At 36.8% G+C, this 18,617-nt stretch overlaps 1 protein-coding gene across 7 annotated transcripts in view; it reads right to left on the reverse strand.

Annotated features, from left to right (window-relative positions):
• Positions 1–18,386, reverse strand: part of NGR-A13 (neuropeptide receptor A13) — a 40,650-nt gene extending 22,264 nt beyond the window's left edge. For 5 of the 7 annotated variants that reach the window (XR_005245073.2, XR_005245075.2, XM_012693910.4 and 2 more), the window contains exon 1: positions 18,024–18,375. The gene's annotated coding sequence lies outside the window, so the exon portion shown is untranslated. 7 annotated transcript variants of the gene reach the window in all.
• Between the last annotated feature and the right edge of the window lie 231 nt (positions 18,387–18,617).

Raw genomic sequence — 18,617 nt, forward strand, 5'->3', positions numbered from 1 at the left:
ACAATCGAAAATAGTCTTTAACACTAGGCAATTCTTTTCAAATTGAACTATCGTCATCACATCATATAATATTTTAGTTATATACGCCGTCATACGTAAGCCGCAGCCAAACACTATGTGTTGAATTTATTACTTAGAATTCCGTTACGACTGAATGTAAGGTTTACACGATTCGTTATTTCACTGTCGCGATATTCTTCCCCAAGGCACCCGACTCCATATTTATTAATTTCATTAAGAACTTTTGATCAAAATAAATGAATTTCCGACAATTTTACTTGAACAACTCCTATTATGTATAAAGTTTCAATTTTACTCTGCAAAGTAAATTGTTTTTGACTTCAAACATTGAACTGTACGTTCAATCAGCAATCAATCAAAGCTATTATGGAATATAATGATTTACGTCACCGCCCTATTTTGGTATTCAGCTCGGTATATAACGTACCTATTCGATTTTCATAAAAATATTTAGCGTTAAACAAAATCGTTCTAAATTTAATTTTAAAAGTATTTTTTACTTTATTCTAGTTAATAATATTTTATGATTAATTCATAAAAGGATGAAAAACAAAGGATTCAATGAAGTAAACTAAAAAAATATTATGTAGGTAAGTTGATCGTAAACATACAGACGAGGTTCCATCTTTTAGTTTTGTAATGTGTTTCCTTCGAGATACGTCATTTAAGTTTAGATCCGAGATCACGGATTTGGGTGGGTTCGAAAATAACAGTAATCTATACTTACCTACCCTTCTAGTTCTGTAACAAAAAGTGGATCTTGTGTGCCGAAATGAGATCTCTGCATTCCTCCAATCTTTCGCCTTCTCATGCTAGGCTAATCAATGCATGATTAAAATACTTTCACAGTTGAATTTCTCGTTTTTTTTTACAATTTGGGTACTTTATAGTTTTCAGAGTCATCATCATCATTAGCCACTGTGTTTTCGATATGGACATATTATATTCTATATTCATATCCAATATGTTATACCTTTAAACGAGCAATTATTGTATATATATAATCTGAATCTCGGAAACGGCTCCAACGATTTTCATAAAATTTAGCAGACAGGGTATTTCGGGTGCGATAAATCGATCTAGCTACGATTTATTTTCAGAAAATGTTGTTTTATTCGTGTTTTCAATAATCAACTCTTCCCGACATCTATTGGAGAATAATAATACTATTTTTCTTAATTGAGGGCAACTAACCGCTTTAAAGACGCAACAAGATGGCGTTATCCAAAAAGAAAACCGTCCGGTCATCGTCTGGTATATTATTATACAACATATCCACACTGATCAAACCGCAATAGTTTTAATTATTGCAACGACTCGCGGAAACGGCAGAAAATGCTATAAACACAACACATACCTATATTCTTATTATCTTCTTAACCTTCTCAATTTTTGTCAACCGATTTTAATTCTTTTTTTTTTAATTTATTAGCCATTAACATGCTTTAGTGTTGTCAGTAAAACAATTAAAAGAGTTATAATAATATTATTTATTTCTTTGATTTCCTTTTTTATTTAGCATCTACGGATGGTTTTGGTGTAGTGATTTATTTTCGGAATTTTTCACATTTTTATTTTTGCTTGTCAATAATAAATAAAAGAAAATAATTATTATATAAATAGGATCCAAATCTTTGTTTGTCAGTGTTCAAGGAGAGAGCTTCGATCATTATGCAAACGCAAGCTTAATAAAATTTAAATGATAACATGCTGTTTGCCCACGGTAAAATTCACAAAAGCTGAATCAACATACATGTGGTTTTTAGTTGTGTGTTAAGATAATTTTGTGCTAATAATATTTGTTTGATTAGAATAAGTAGCAAATAAAAAGATAACAAAGAAGTAAGATTAAAACTGGCTCGTTTCGACCGGCTAACAAATTAGAATGAATTAGGCTTATATATTTTTTCATACTTATTGTATTAGTTTTATTTTTTAATAAAATTAATTTTATACAAAAACTAACATTAGATAATTATATTAAGGAAATAAATGGAAGATTCCTGCTAAATGTAATCTTGACAATGTTTTGTACTGCCAAACAAAATTTGTTTAGGTTTTTTCTTTCGCCGACCGAGAGGGCTGGTGGTCGTGGCGCCGACGACCGCCGGTCCGGCGTCCCGAGGGGGAGGTGATGGGAGAGATGTGCTCCGCACTAAACGCTTCACTTCCCCCCCTTTGCCTTTTCATGAGTTCTGTCTCATGCGAGGTTCGGACGCGGGTTGTTGAGCGACAGGAGGTTTTAGTCAGTTCGACTCCGACATGCCCCGCCCTTCATCCCCAGGGGAGGGCGGAAGTACGGCGATTTCCTCCTGACCAAAAAAAATAAAGGTGTTTTCTTTCTTTGGTACAACCCACCCATTAGCATTGCCGCTTAAAGTACGGTACTCATTTACTAAGCTAGCATAATAACTATGAATTTATGGATACGGATATAAGCTACGTGCAGGTTGAGAGTTTTCTTTCTTTTATTGTAAAATTCTAATTTTTTTTAATTCTATGGTATGATGAACTATACATCCCTAGTTAAAATATTTAAACCTAAGGGCCTAGTGAAGTTCATATGTACATAGGTATCGAAAATATGCTAAGCCGTATATTCCCATTTTTCTACGTTAGATGCCAGGGCATTGTCGTACAAGAATGGAGAACTTTATGACATCGACATGATATTTCGAACTCATCCGCAAGTACGTTAGGGTTGAAACGCTACTTTGCAACAGTGAAGTGAAAAAATATGCTTCTTAATGCGGTCACCGCTCACGACACCACTGATGCGATTTACGCAGAATCCAGCCACTGTTCTTGTCCAAGACTCCACAATCAGTGCTCTTAAGCGCTACTAGATCTCACGCTAGTAACATTTTTTTTTTTTTGCCATTGTAGGCAGACGGGCAACGGCCTACCTAATGGTGAGTGGTTACCGTCGCCCATGGACTTCAGCAATGCCAGGGGCAGAGCCAAGCCGCTGCTTACCACTTAAAACTTCTTATTCCATGATAGTGTTTGGTAGTTTCTCGTCGGATTTTCTCAACGGATCGCGATGAATTCATTGTGGCCTAAAGGATAAGAGGCCTAGTGCACCTGCATCAAGTGATGCGAGTGTGCCGGCGTTCTCGAAGGCAAGTACCAATTTGTCTAATGAAATAGGATCTAGAATAGATAGTCATGTTCACGAATGACTCCCACGATGAAGGAATAACATCGTGTATTGAAAATCAAACCCGCGAAAATTATAATTTACTTAAGTACTAACGATAAAGCCTAAAGTGGGCCTAATGAGTAGATATTGGCATCGTGCCTATTTAAGTTGCGGAGCAGTCACGCGTTTTGTTTTGTATCGAATAAGGGATTAGCCTCAACTGAAACCTTGTGAAATAAAAATAAGCTTTTTTTGTATTGGTATGTTCACTATCGTTATATGAAACACAGAAACGTTCTAATACACAAAGACCTTTAATCTGAAAATAGCATTGGAGATTTGTCGTTGCTATGAATAACTCGTAATTAAGTTTTGTTATTTGCGTTTGGGATCACTGCATTCCTATTAGCCATTTATCTTTTGGAGGAAATATTTATTTAAACCTTTAAGAGTCAAAACTGTCTACCTATATAATAATATAGACATTCGTAAATTTAATGCCATATCGATTCATCCTCTATTTAACCGAATCGAAAAACAAAATCATAAACCCAATTTAAAACGTATTTTGATTGGACTTTTAAACAAAACTATCTCATTATCTACAATCAACTGCTATCTGTGTTTATTGACCATTTAATACCGGTTTATCTACTTAAAATTTTTAGACATTTACGCCTAAAGGAAAACTAAAAAATTTCCAAATAAAATCCCACTTTCTTTCCTTTCTTGTAATTTCGTAGTTCTTGAGATCGTAGCTCAATTTGAAAATTAGAACGTCATTTTGACTTTTAATAAACGGTGACCTAATTTTGTTATCCTCGTCGTCCTGTCCGTTTCCACAAAGTATAGCCATCCATCTAAATCATGGCCAATAGCAGTGACGAGTAAGGAAAGTAAATATGTCCATCAATCTACGTATTGACGGCGCCTTTTAAAGTAGTGTACACAAAAAACGTGGACTCATCGAAACGTTTTGTTTACCACTACTAAAAAAAGCATTTGAGTATTTTTAAACAAAAGTTTTTAATGGTTTAATCTTATCTGTTCCGATATTTTCTATTATACCATGTTCTTAAAAACGAAATGTAACTACATAAATAATAGGTTAAAAATCATAAACGAATCATCAGATTTTTCTGCATTGCACTCTACAAAAACGAATTTAAAGCAAAGTGGAATTCAAGGATATTTTGTTAAAAAAGCTGTTTACATTATTTATAATAGCATTTTGTATTTTCATTTTAACAATTGCGAAGAAACCTTCGCTACGTTGTCCACAAAACAAACGTCGAAACTTCATTACGAAATTGAAACAGATAAGTTCAATGGTGATTTATTGGAACTGATAATATCGAGTGCCCTCTCCAAACACAAACTAATTCCAATTTCCCAACTCTTTATAATACGAACGACTTTAAATATCTCGCAATCGATTCAAAAGTACTAATTGCTTGTGCTTTGTATACCTACTGCTTTAATATAAAATGAACCGACTCTCTGTAATGAAACTGTCTGGTTTTAGAAGCTGCCTTTTATTCAGTCACTTCAAAGAAGAGATTGCTATGTATAAAGGTCGTGCCTTCAGGGTGGACCCATTTCAATTTGGTCAAGATCTGATGACACATTTAACTTTGACTCTGAACGATCAGTAGGATACGTTTAGAAGGACACTACCTGCTTATAGTTCCTAATTTAGTTTCTAATTTTATCTATAACTAGCTGTACCCGTCCGCTTCGCTGGGCATTTAAAATTAACATTATTATTTCTCACCCCCACACAGATTCTCATCATTAACGCCCCCGCAACTAGTGTAGGGAGCCCAACGCTCATATAAATATTAGCCTATCCATTAAGTACACGTATTTTCCACATGGATACCAAGTTTCAAGTCAATCGGATGCATAGTTCAGTAGTTATAACGAAACATCCGTAAAAACCACTGTAGTTTATACCTAGTCAAGTCATAAATTCTGTCACATGTTTAATGTAAAATAATTGAAACAAGTTTATTCATTATTTAACCATTCATATACCAAAATGAACTTAACAAAACATAAATTCTTATGACACTAAAGTTTATTCAAAACGACCTCCGTGATTTTGAATACAGGCCTTCAATCTGCGCGGCCAGTCGTCTATCGCAGCACGAACGAGGTCCATGTCAATATCGGCGGCTGCCTTAATCAAGGATGTCTTGAGTGACTCCAAATTGGGATGAAACTTTGAGCACGCCTTTTCCTCCAAGTGTTGCCATATCTTGTAATCTAACGGATTCAAATCTGGACTGGAGGAGGGCCAGTCTTCGTGCCGGATGAAGTCGATTTCACGCGCCGCCAGCCAGTCTTGTGTGCTCTTCGCTCTATGAGCTGGCGCCGAATCTTGTTGGAATACCCAGTGCCTGTTATTGAACATGGTAGAAACAGGTTCCAGAAGGTTCGTCAGGACTGTATTTTGATACACAACTGCATTCGTTTTTACACCTTTCTCACAAAAATGTACTTCTGTTAAGCCCCAAAAAGAAACTCCCAACCATACCATGAGCGAAGATGGAAAATGAACTCGTTGGACACGCGGAATACGGTTGCTCGCTTCTTCACTACTGTGTGCGTACACCTTATCATTTTGTTTGTTGTAGCTCTCTTCTACGGTAAAAAATTTTTCATCCGAAAAAAGAATTTCCCGATATTTTTTTCCCGCGTACCGCTTCAACAAAGCGCGGCATCTCTTCAGTCTCAGGTCCATTAGACGAGCATTCAAACGATGTCCTGTTTTTCTTCGATATACCCGAAGTAGGGCTTCGGGTATATCGAAGACGAAGAAGAAGTCTTCATTTAACACCCTTTTCACCGTGGTTCTGCTTAACCCCATCTGAAGGGCTAACAGTTTCTGCTTACGTTTGGGATTTCTTTGAATTCGCGCCTTCACAGCTTTTATCACTGCTGGGGTCCTAACAGACCGAGGGCGACTACTTCTTGGCCTGTCATCTACACTAGAGTCTTCATTGTATCGTTTGATGGTACGATAAAAGAAATCTTTTGGTTATATTCAAATTTTTCAGTATGTTAAAAATTTGAATTGGCGCGTAACCGCAACGATGCAACGCAATAACTGCAACACGGTCTTCTTTAAGCGTCCACTCCATATTTAAAAATGAGTAAAATTCTAAAAGTATACATTTTTATTTTCATGAACAATTCGAAATTCGAATTCAATAAACTTTTTTGTGGCCAGCATTCTAAAAGAAAAGTTTTTACTGTGTGACAATACTTATGACCTGACTAGTTATATACCTATATTAGTATAGATTCACAATAAACTAATTTTTTATTGTAATATTATTTCCTCAATTTACATAAGGGCTGTTTGTTTTGTTTGACAATTCGTGTTTTTGCGATGAACAGAATAAACATGTTTTTGATGCATATACGGTTAATATATATTGTTAATGTAGCTAATATAGAAAAAAGCTGTTCAGATTGTCAATCATCTTAATCATTGATTCGTAGATTGATCAAAGATTGTCGTAAATCGTTTGGAGCCTTTATTTACGGAGAGATTAGTATTTTGTGTTTTTTACAGTACTTGACCGTCGTATCTGATTTATGATCCCACACTACACACCACCGCAAGCAAAGTTCATCCGTACTTTCTGTAACCATTACGCTCATTTAGATTTACCGAAATTGACAGGCAGCGGCTTGCCTGTACTTACCTACCCATGAGCGACGAATGCCAATCGTCATCAGGTAAACCTTTTTCTTCAGTCATGTTTTTTTTTATTGCCCTTGTAGGCAGACGAGCATACGGCCCACCTGATGGTGAGTGGTTACCGTCGCCCATGTACTTCAGCAATGCCAGGGGCAGAGCCAAGCCGCTGACTACCTGGTTTTACTGCCTTCGAAGGCAGTAAAATCATTAAAAGAGAATTATAAGATCTATTTAAATTCTGGTATTGTGTGATCGCTGAGAATATTGATTGATATACTTAGTTAGCATCATGTTGGCGGTCGTATACTGAATTTGTACTATAATTATTTTGTCGCAATAAAATAAAAATATAAAACAAGTACATTTACGTACCTATTTATAAGGAAATCTTACAGGAAGGCATAGGAATATATTTAAATGGTATGTAATCATGTTCAGTTTTATAAAATCATACTTTTTATTTTACTCTAACTTCAATAGATTGTTTTTTTTTTTCACTAAAAGCAACACTAAGAATTATCGAACGTCGTATTAGTAGCAACGCCCAGTTGCTCCCGGCTAATAGATAACATTTTCATAGCCTAGTAGGCACGGTACGTTAATCCGAAAATAGCATCGTAATTACATGGTCCAATGGGGCAAATAGTTCGGTCACGATTTTTTGTTGTCTCTGGGTTTAATTACAAGCAACACTATTAGGCATATTTTTGAATGCTTTTTTATTTAATATCTCGTATTAGAGATTAAAGTCTATAACACAGACAAATTCGTACTAGATGCGCCCTCGGAGGTGATTCGTGTTCGAGGTGATTTGGTAGGCAGCGGCTTGGCTCTGCCCCTGGCATTGCTGAAGTCCATGGGCGACGGTAACCACTCACCATCAGGTGGGCCGTATGCTCGTCTGCCTACAAGGGCAATAAAAAAAAAAAAAAAAAAAAAAACCTAATGATAAAAATGTTGTAGCTGGAAATTATAATATAATAATAATAAGGCTACAAACTTAAACTTACTACATAATAACGAATGGAAAGGAGGAATAATACATAATAAAGACAAACAGAAATCTGACCTATTTGTTCATCTACGGTATCAAAGCGAGTTTTCTTCCTTTCATTTTTTTTTAATGTTTATATTAGTTCAATCGGTATTTATGTAAAGAATTCTTTTAATTTAATTTTCACCATCTTAATGAGTTCACCTTGAAAATGGCGTATCCAGGAACATACAATAATGTTGACCAGGTTGACTAGGATAACAAAAAAAAAAAAAAACTAGTCTTGCCATAAATACTGAGACATAAAAACATATTTACTTTTCAGTTAAGGCTTGTTATTACAGCATGCGATTTTTGTATTGAAACTTCTTTCTTTCACTTTTATTCGAGAGACCTTTTAATTTTATTTGTTCGTTGTCGATAATAGCAAACTACATACTAACAACGACAAATCTACGTGATCGTAAATGGTTACCGTGACTGATATGTAGAAGTCGGATATGCCAGGTCCGCAGCTATATCATTGGGTATCGCAAACCCACAATTATAATAACTTCAAAAACTAATTCTCCTTCCTCAAATTTCGAACCAGATTTCCTAAAATATGCCAGTGTAATAATTAATACCTGCGATTCTATTCCATTTTTCTAACACTACATATTGTTACCTATTTAGAAATGGCATAGTAACATCAAGATAAAATAGGGGGCATGCGAGTAGATTCAATAAATGTTTGTGTTTCGTTTATTCAGAGATAGTCACAGTAAAGCGTGGCCGGATTTCACTAGTAGCTAATAATAAAAGACTATAGAAATAGAAACCGTTTGAAGAATGGAATGTGATGAATTATGCTGTGTAGATATACGTAAGAGCTTAGAAAGTGATAAGTGACTTATGAACACGAGTTGACGAGGGAAATACCATATTTTATTATTGTGTAGAGCACAATATTAGATTAATTTCGTTGTGGTACAGCATCTTAAATGTTAGGAAAGTGGCAACTTAACAGTAATTTTTGAGTCGTCGTGGCCTAAAGGATAAGACGTCCGGTGCATTCGTATCGAGCGATGCAACGGTGTTCGAATCCCGCAGGTGGGTACCAATTTTTCTAATGAAATACGTACTCAACAAGTGTTCACGATTGACTTCCAAGGTGAAGGAATAACATCGTGTAATAAAAATCAAACCCGCAAAATTATAATTTGCGTAATTACTGGTGGTAGGACATCTTGTGAGTCCGCACGGGTAGGTACCACCACCCCGCCTATTTCTGCCGTGAAGCAGTAATGGGTTTCGGTTTGAAGGGTGGGGTAGCCGTTGTAACTATACTGAGACCTTAGAACTTATATCTTAAGGTGGGTGGCGCATTTACGTCGTAGATGTCTATGGGCTCCAGTAACCACTCAACACCAGGTGGGCTGTGAACTCGTCCACTCACCTAAGCAATAAAAAAGAAAAAAAAAATAATCGAATAATACATGCCAAGTTTTTTTGTTACTTTTATCAGCCTATTTCTGAACCATAGAAGTTGTTCACCACATATCACTATCTCTTTACTTATTTGTCTGTGCCCGACATCATTTACACAAATTGTATTTTGATTCATTTAAAGTGATTATACATAAGCCACGAACAAACCAAGTAAATAAACAGCTTAAATCGAATTGGTTCCCGTATTTATAAGGCTTTACTTTCATTATCGTCGAAGGCAGTCGAGCTCACAGTCCACTTGATGTTTGTGATCGCTATAGACTTTTTAAGACTCGTTTAAATTGATATTTAGTGGAAGGCTCTACTAAACTACGAAATGACTAAAATAGGAAACTAGGAAAAGAAATGGGCTAACTCCACTTGTGGTGGGGAGTTCAGTATGTTCCCCAGGATGTGTGTGTGTGTGTGTTCTTGTCTATTTCTAGCGCAAATTTCAGTCACAGCCTGGAGCAGCCGTTAAATAATACAAAAGGAGTTGAGTAGCTATTATTTACTAAAACTGTAGCGCAAGCTGTGGTAGGACCACTGGACAGGACAGATAGGTAGGACAACTGGTGGTAGGACCTCTTGTGAGTCCGCGCGGGTAGGTACCACCACCCTACCTATTTCTGCCGTGAAGCAGTAATGCGTTTCGGCTTGAAGGGTGGGGCAGCCGTTGTAACTATACTGAGACCTTAGAACTTATCTCAAGGTGGGTGGCGCATTTACGTTGTAGATGTCTATGGGCTCCAGTAAACGCTTAACACCAGGTGAGCTGTGAGCTCGTCCACCCATCTAAGCAATAAAAAAAAAACCTTCGTGTGATATGTGGATGTGTGACGTCATTTGAGGCCAAAACGGTCGGAGGCCAAAACATAGCACGGTCTAAAGATCAATCATGAACTGATACAAAACTATTGTCAACATATAATCTCATACATTGCGTTTGCTGTTTAACTTGACATGCGAAAATTTCTTGTTGTTTAAGGTTCAAAGGTCCTCAGGTGGTGCAGAGAGCTTCAACAGTATTTCGTCACCGCGATCGGTTAGCCCGATTGTCTTCGTTTCCTCTGTCACAATGCGCCACCAGGTCTGTCTGGGATAGCGTACTTTCTGTTTCCCCCGGGAGTCAATTAACAATTCCCAGCACGTCTTCCACAGGCGTTCGTTAGAAGACTTCTTAGGGCAGAAAATGGCCTAATGATTGCCGCAAGTAGCGGTGGATGAAAACTTGAATCGGCTGCGTGATCTATTTGGTTACCTTCCACGTTTTGCACAAGTTCACCAAGACCGACTTAATAACTGGATCGGAAAATTGTGAGATTAACTTTGGGAATCATCGAGAAAATTAACAAGCTTAAAATTTGGTGGGCCAATTAGTGTTACTATAGATTGCCCTTTTAGAAACAATTACGATCACAACGATAAATTACACCCAAAACAATCGGCAACTGCACCGACCGTTTTTTCTTGTTTACGATCTATTTAATAAATAAAATTAGCACTGAGAACTTTGTACTAATAACTTCTCTCTAACATGTACATTACCTGGTTACATGATTATATTGTAATTGCTTTCAGTGATAAATTTCATCCTTTTTTTTCGGCTTGGTTGCCGAACCTCCTACGAAGTCCTCACACCTAGGCGCGCGAGCAGGGTCACATATCCGGGTCACTGGTCCGCGACTTTTTATTTTATTTTATTGCATAGATGGGCGGACGAGCTCACAGCCGACCTGGTGTTAAGTGGTTACTGGAGCTCATAGACATCTACAACGTAAATGCGCCACCCACCTTGAGTTATTCCTTCACCGTGGAAGTCAATCGTGAACATTCATTGAGTACGTATTTCATTAGAAAAATTGGTTCCCGCCTGAGATTCGAACACCGGTGCATCGCTCAACACGTATGCACCGGACGTCTTATCCTTTAGGCCACGACGACTTAAAAGTGTTTTAGTAATTGTCTTGATTTGATTACTTCGAGTTTACATAATTTTGCTGTTTGGCCACGACAACTTTTAAACTGCACTCTTCGCCCCAGCGTTCGATTCCCTCCGAGGTCAGGACCCGAATGAGGTAAGGGGGTTACCGCGCTCAACGCTTCAACCAGACAGCGCAGCTCATCCCAAGGACACTCGGCCAACGAAGCCCTCGAGGCGAATCGAAGGCTCTGAAACGTCGGCCATCTAGGTACGACAGCCCGTCGGGCCGCCCAACCGGTTACCGCGGAGACCGACGTCGTTGGTCGTCGATTATCCCCTGACGACCCGTCGGTCATGCGTTCTCGGGGTGGCGCCGCGTATCTGGTTGTAGTGTTGACCGCGGGCAAACCCCTACTCTGACCGGATTTTGACCCCGGACGGAGATCGGACGTCGGGTGTAAAAGTGCAGGGGAGTCGTTTAGTGGGTGGGCCGTAAAATTCCTTGGGCCCGCGGTCTGCTCCCGTCGAGTCCCATATACCCCGCGCGCCCCCTACCTCGTAGGAGGTTCGGCCCCCGGCCCGAAAAAAAAAAAGTCCAACCGCTTGCCCTGTTCACGATACTTGTATTTCTCCTTGGCACGGCGCTAGAGTTCTTTGGTAGCGCGCCGCGCAGTCTCAACCTTCTCAGGTCGCCCCATGACCTTCACCGGGGGGAATAAATTGCAGGTAGTTATAACACTCTTTTTAATTGCTAAGCTAATTAAAAGCAAAATGTAAAGGTTTTGACTTTACATTTTGCTTTTGATGCTCAAGAGGTTTCAATTATATTCTTTTTAGAACAAAATATTGGACAAAAAACATCGTAAAGCTGAAAATTATTACAGCCATTACCTTATTTGCATGCTCGAGCAAATAGGATCATTTAGATATTTGAAAAAATGTCAACACCTACGTATATCGAGATAACGAATGCCTTAAATAGAACTTTTAATTTTTAAGGAATTTTTTAGTCGAAATGAAACTAAATGGAAAATTGGAAATGTTTTAGTAATATAGGTATGTACTGTGTACACATATATGATATAGATTACGTGAAGGAATGCCTGACTCAAGCGAAGCTTTCGGGTATTTTTGGATAGAAAATAACTATTAGCAGGAGTGTATTTATGTTTTATTTTAAGCTTTAGAACCAAACACGAGCTTGCATAGCGGCAGCATTTGCTAGGATGGTAATATAAACCAGTGCAACATCTGAAAGTCTATCTGCTCATAACTTAGCATCTCTAGTTATCTATACTAACATTATAAATGTGAAATGTTGTATGTTTGAATGTTTGTGAATCGGAAAGGCTGAATAAATAAATTTTCGTATAAACGTATTATAGTTTATAACCTGGATTAACACATAAGATATTTTTTATCATATTATATTAAAGTAAATGACATGATGTGAGCAATGTGCGTATATTATAGTAAATATAAATGCGACAATGTGATCGCTGGTTCGTGATTTACGAATCGACAGTTCCTCAAATCGGCTGGTACTGGATAGCTATATCTTTTTATAGCGCGAAAATCACACACCTAATAAATAATAATGACAATAATCGCCATACATTCAACGGCCTCAGGTTAGAATATTTTGCTATGTTACCAGCACCGGAAACCAGAAAAAAGTGTACCATGTGTCCAGATGGTGTTGATCTTTATGTTAAAGTGAACAAAGATTCACTTCATCATTCATTCTGTATGATTACTTAAAAAATTTATACCTTGTCCCAGTCTATATCTACAAGTGCAACGGGGCCATGAATGTTTCACTATTTTGTGTTTATAAAAGCAATCTATTGTAGTACACTAGATTTCAATACAAAAACAAACCGTCAGGAGATCAGTTTTTTTTTGCTTTTAAAACAGAGGTCATCGTAAATCCGTTTTATGACTTATAACCTCAACATACATAAAACGCGTTTCACGTCACGTATTTTTCATTTATAGCGTTTTGTAATTAGCATAGTAATGTTGTCGTTTAAAACAAATAGGTTTAAATTTTCATAACGCAAAAAAATATCGAGAACTTTGAATAACGCCTCACGAAACATACTTTAAAACAGGGTTTCGCTTTTAAGAGCTAAATTAAAATTGCCGCCATCTGAGCTCTCAACATAGCCTTAATTACACGAACTCTGCAAAAAGAACATATAAAATTATTTTTTAATACAAAGAGGAGACTGCCGCGCCTTCATGTTTAACTATATTAAATTATTTTTGCAGAAAACCTCTGAAGCGAATGATCAGTATACTCAGTCTGTTTTACATTTTAACAAAAACGCTTTTATGTTCAAACCGTATGTTCCACGACTAGTGCTATAAAGAATTGCTCCAGAATCCCGTCATCCCGTTATCTCCTTTCACGACCGCACCGGTACAGAGTTTATTCATAATATCAAGACCTAGTGCCTTCATTCATAGTACGTTTTCAGAGATTATTTTAGCATGCACCATCTGGCTTATGTATGAACTCCTATTCAAGGTATTTCCTGAACTTTATGACATGTGCTTCTTCAAACAATTATTTATTTAAATAATATATAGTATGAGATGAGCGGGATTTAGGTTATTACACATGATAAAATCATTAGTTCGAAGGTTCTAAAGTTTATTGTGATGGCGCGTCGGAGAATATTTAATTTATACATTAAATTAGTCATTACGCAAATGGGGCCTTGAAACTATTGTTGTATGGTTTGCATTCATCAAATGTCTGTCTATGTGTGGGAGCTACTAGTGGACCGCTAGTTCGGTCAAAGTACATTGTATTTTCTCAGCATGAAATAACTTATTTTTTTCTAATATAAAGAAATGATTCAAAAATAGCCAAAGTATTTAGCGCCTACACGCGCACCCACTATTACGTTTTCTAATGATTTATTCCATGGTATATCCATATTTCATGATGAAAATGCCGTTTGTATTTCAGTACGACACAAATATAACTGACCAGACATTGAAAGCGACAGTAAAACGTGGATAGTGGATCAACAATTTAGCAAAAATTAAAGAAATAAGAAAAAGTAATAAAATAAAAAAGAAATAATGTTGACTTTCAATGACAACTGATTGACTATGCGGTATAAGTCGTAGGTCATGGTGTGGAACTATGTAAAAGAGCCTATAACATTTTTGGGAAATAGATAAAATCATTCATCTTTTTCAATTTGAGAACGTTTATGATAACAGACAAAAAGTCTTATATGCAATGAAATGCAATGAAATTTTATAATTTTCAAATAAGTCTTTTCGTTTCGTTCTTTCTCTTTTTTATTTTAATAAGTGCCACGCGATTTCAGCGTTTGTTATATAAATACTCAACCTCTATAAATACTTTCTCCTCGTCGCATCGTTTCTTGCTGAGGGTCGTGACCATCATATTTCGACAGGACTTGACTTCTCCTCCAGCTTCTCCGATCATTGGCCGCATGAAGGGCTTCGTGGAACGGGATCTCTAGTGTAGTGCGGATTTTATCGAAACACCTTGTCGGACTGCTATCGAGTGTTTTCCGAGCAATATGACCCGAGTACTCGAGTGCGCGGCGAAGGCAGAGTGTAGATAGTCTTATCTTGATCCGCAGTTGGTCTAATATAGATACATTGGTTCTCTTCGCTGCCCAAGGTATCCGGAGCATTCTTCTCCAGCACCACATTGACAACCAAAAGCACCCACGCGTTTGCGATCAGCCGCTTTAAGGGTCCAGGTCTCCACTCCATATAGAAAATGGAAAAGACCAGAGTGAGCACCAGTTTTATCTTTGTTTTCTGCGAATATTACGGTCTTGCCAGATTTTACTGGGCGGGGTTTTTATTTTTTATTGCTTAGGTCGGTAGACGAGCTCACAGCCCACCTGGTGTTAAGTGGTTACTGGAGCCCATGGACATCTAACTAACTAACTAACCGCTAACTCCCCGACGCATCGTGCTGTCTCGTTACTCAATGGCTTGCTAGCCTATGCTCCGGAAATGGATATATTCCATGATGGTTTGCAGCGATTTATTGTTGTTGTTAGAAATTACTTAAGCTAATTATTAATACCTTACAAATGTTTTGGTTTATACTGTTAATTTGTAAGTAGACTAATTAAATAAATAAATAAATAAATAAATAAGTAAATCTACAACGTAAATGCGCCACCCACCTTAAGATATAAGTTCTAAGATCTCAGTATACTTACAACGGCTGCTCTACCCTTCAAACCGAAACGCATTACTGCTTCACGACAGAAATAGGCAGGGCGGTGGTACCTACCCGCGCGGACTCACAAGAGGTCCTACCACCAGTAAGTCATGGCTCCCTTTGCCATTCCGATACGCCGTCGTATCTCAGGTTCGCTGGATCCGGTATTGTTAACGTTGGAGCCTAGGTAAATAAAGCTGTCAACAAGCTCAAGGTTTAATGCTCCACTAAGCTTCAACTTTTTTGTGCGATCAACGACCATGATTTTAGTTTTGTATCTGTTGATGGCGAGATCTGTTGATGGCGATAGCAATAGCAAATATACACTTTGAAGCGACTTCAAATAAACGAGAGCATTCTCAATGCGACTGTACTATGTACTGGTATGTACTTCGACTGTACTACTCATATGATCGCCTCTAAATATCAAGTTCTGACGAATCGTTTTTGAGTTATCCTTAATAATGTCTTATATAAGTGACTTCGACCACATTCATGATTTTCTAATTATAATTTATTGAAGCCGGTTTTTTTTTTCGTTAATATTTTTTATTATTATTGTCGATTAGTTATGTTGCCCAGTGAAGATCACCAGGTTGTATTTGATGTGTGACAAGAGGGGCAAAGTAATTACGTAATGTTTTTATTTATTTTGTTTAGATCATTTAGTGATTAGTGGACAGGGGAGCCCATAGACATAGCAACCTGAATACCACTAAATATTTTCAGATACAAAACATTCATGAACACCTATTCGATACGAATTTTCTAAATAATTGTAATATTGAATAATTGAATAATTGTAAAATTGAAAATAATTGTACTCACCTACGAGATATAAACATAATCGCATAGTCGCATCGTTTGATGCGGCACATCTAAGAGTTTTATCAAAGGATAACTATACGATTAACGGATGACACAATTCGGTACTTGAAGTAGTCTTGGGATAAAGATTGTAAAAATAATTTAGCGTGAAAACTGGTATTAGTATAACACCAAAACCCATCCGAAGAAGAGTGGCAAAAGACAGACAATGGAAATTTTTGACCGAAGCCAAATAGTATATTGCGATTAAGTAATAGTCATTATTAGTAATAGTGTTTATAATATGTAGTAATTATACTATACCACTATTATTTACTGTGTCCTATACTGTTTATAATGGAAATAAATACTATTTAAAATTTGGCGCGATGGGTTTTCTTTTCTACCTTTTATGTTAGTTACCGAAAATGCGTTGTTAATTCTAAATCTAAAATTTGTAAGCTTTTGCATTTGTCTGACTGGTTTCTAAGCATATTTTTTATATTCGAGTTTTTTTATTGTGCATGATTTATTGAATAACAGTCCTTTTAGTGTATGTACGTATTTACTGTCTGATTAATGATGGATTTTGCTATGGACCCGTTTCTTGTTTTTGACCAATCGGTCGATAAAAAAGTTCTCTTAAATATTAAGTGTATATATATAAGTATGTGTGTATAAGTGTATATAATATAAGTGTAATCTATGCAAAGGTGTTTGTGCCTTGAAGTAACCGCGTGTTCCGGTTTGACGGGTAGATCAACCGATATTCTTTTGCCATTGAGACTTTGACCTCACGCGTCAATGTGACAGGACCATTTGTGTTATCTGTGGACTTTGATGATTTCTTTATATCCAGCAAGCAAGAACTTGTCAGCAAGTAGTTGAAAAAATCGAATACATAATAACAATAATAAATAAATAAAACATGCATAAAATTTTATCATGTCTGTTTTTGTGAAATAAAATGCTGCAGCCATCCCATCCGCTGGATAAGCCATAGATTAAATAATAAATTAATTTATAAGAGAATGTCTTCTGCTAATAAAAAAACGCCGACGAGACCGAATGATGAGTTGTTAAATCACACGTGGCAAACAGCGGGTATATTATACGGTTCAACAGAAAACGTAGAACAATATTTGTACTGCTCAGTTTTGGAAATATCCAAATTCAAACAACCGAATTTCACATTTTATGCGTTCTTATCGCTTATCAGGATTTATGTTTCTAATCAAACATCAAAGGGGATTTAGAGACATTCACGCGCATTTTAACTGATTTGCTTGATGAAAATTAAAACTAATGTTTATTATTTAAAAAAAAAATGTAAAGAATAAAATCATTAGTTTAAAAACCACATCATCTTAACTGCTTAAGAATATCTGCGTGAGTGGTCATTCGAAATATTTTGTTTCCAAAATACTATTTTTAGTGTTGTAAGCCCAAATATTATTAAACCCTTCGGTATTGTATGGAGGATCACCGCCCCTACACCCTATTTGACAATGACCTGACCCAACTATATCCGGATTTGATAATTACATCATATTACAACAATAAGAACTAGATAAAATAGGTTAACATCAGAGATGATTCTATTATACGGTTTTTTGCATTTTTTTTAAGAAACTCGTTTCGATTAAATTTTCCTTAAAACATTCGGTTTTTTTCTGTTAATTGTAAAGCTAAAAATATATTATTTATAACGACGTAGCTTACCGAAAGTAAAACGAAGCAAATTCCATTGTCCACATTTCATAGATGAAGCATGAAGCGGGGGTAGATTTTAACTGAACACGAGTTTAGGAAATCGGAAAAGCGTGTCGCGAGGGCGGGCACGTATTACTCTGTCGATGTTTCACTTCGCACTGCCGTAAATCGCCATAAACGTATCGGAGCGACGCCTTGCTAGTCGCCACATCACTCAAAACATCTAAAACGCCTTCATTACAGTCGTTCTCAACTATTCACACAACGTTATTCAATAACTCTTTCGGAGCAGCCGTATCAACTAAAGTTTGGGAATAACTAAAATAAATTGCCAATCGCGATCGTTTTACAGGGCGATACCAATAAAACTAGAATTCATGTTACTCGTTATCTCATCTCTATGGTAATTTACTCGTAAGATAATGATGATATTGGTTACATGTATGTTAAGTGGAAGTAATTCGTACTTACCAATACTTTGTCGATTCAATTTTTTATTTATTTTACATGAATAATTAATACTGTTATCTAGATTTTGTTAGCTTGCTGTTTTCTTAGTCCCTTATCAAAGTGGACTACGCGATGTACGTGATATGCGAAAAC

This window comes from Bombyx mori, chromosome 10 (assembly GCF_030269925.1).
Source record: "Bombyx mori chromosome 10, ASM3026992v2".
Classification (NCBI taxonomy): Eukaryota; Metazoa; Arthropoda; class Insecta; order Lepidoptera; family Bombycidae; genus Bombyx; species Bombyx mori.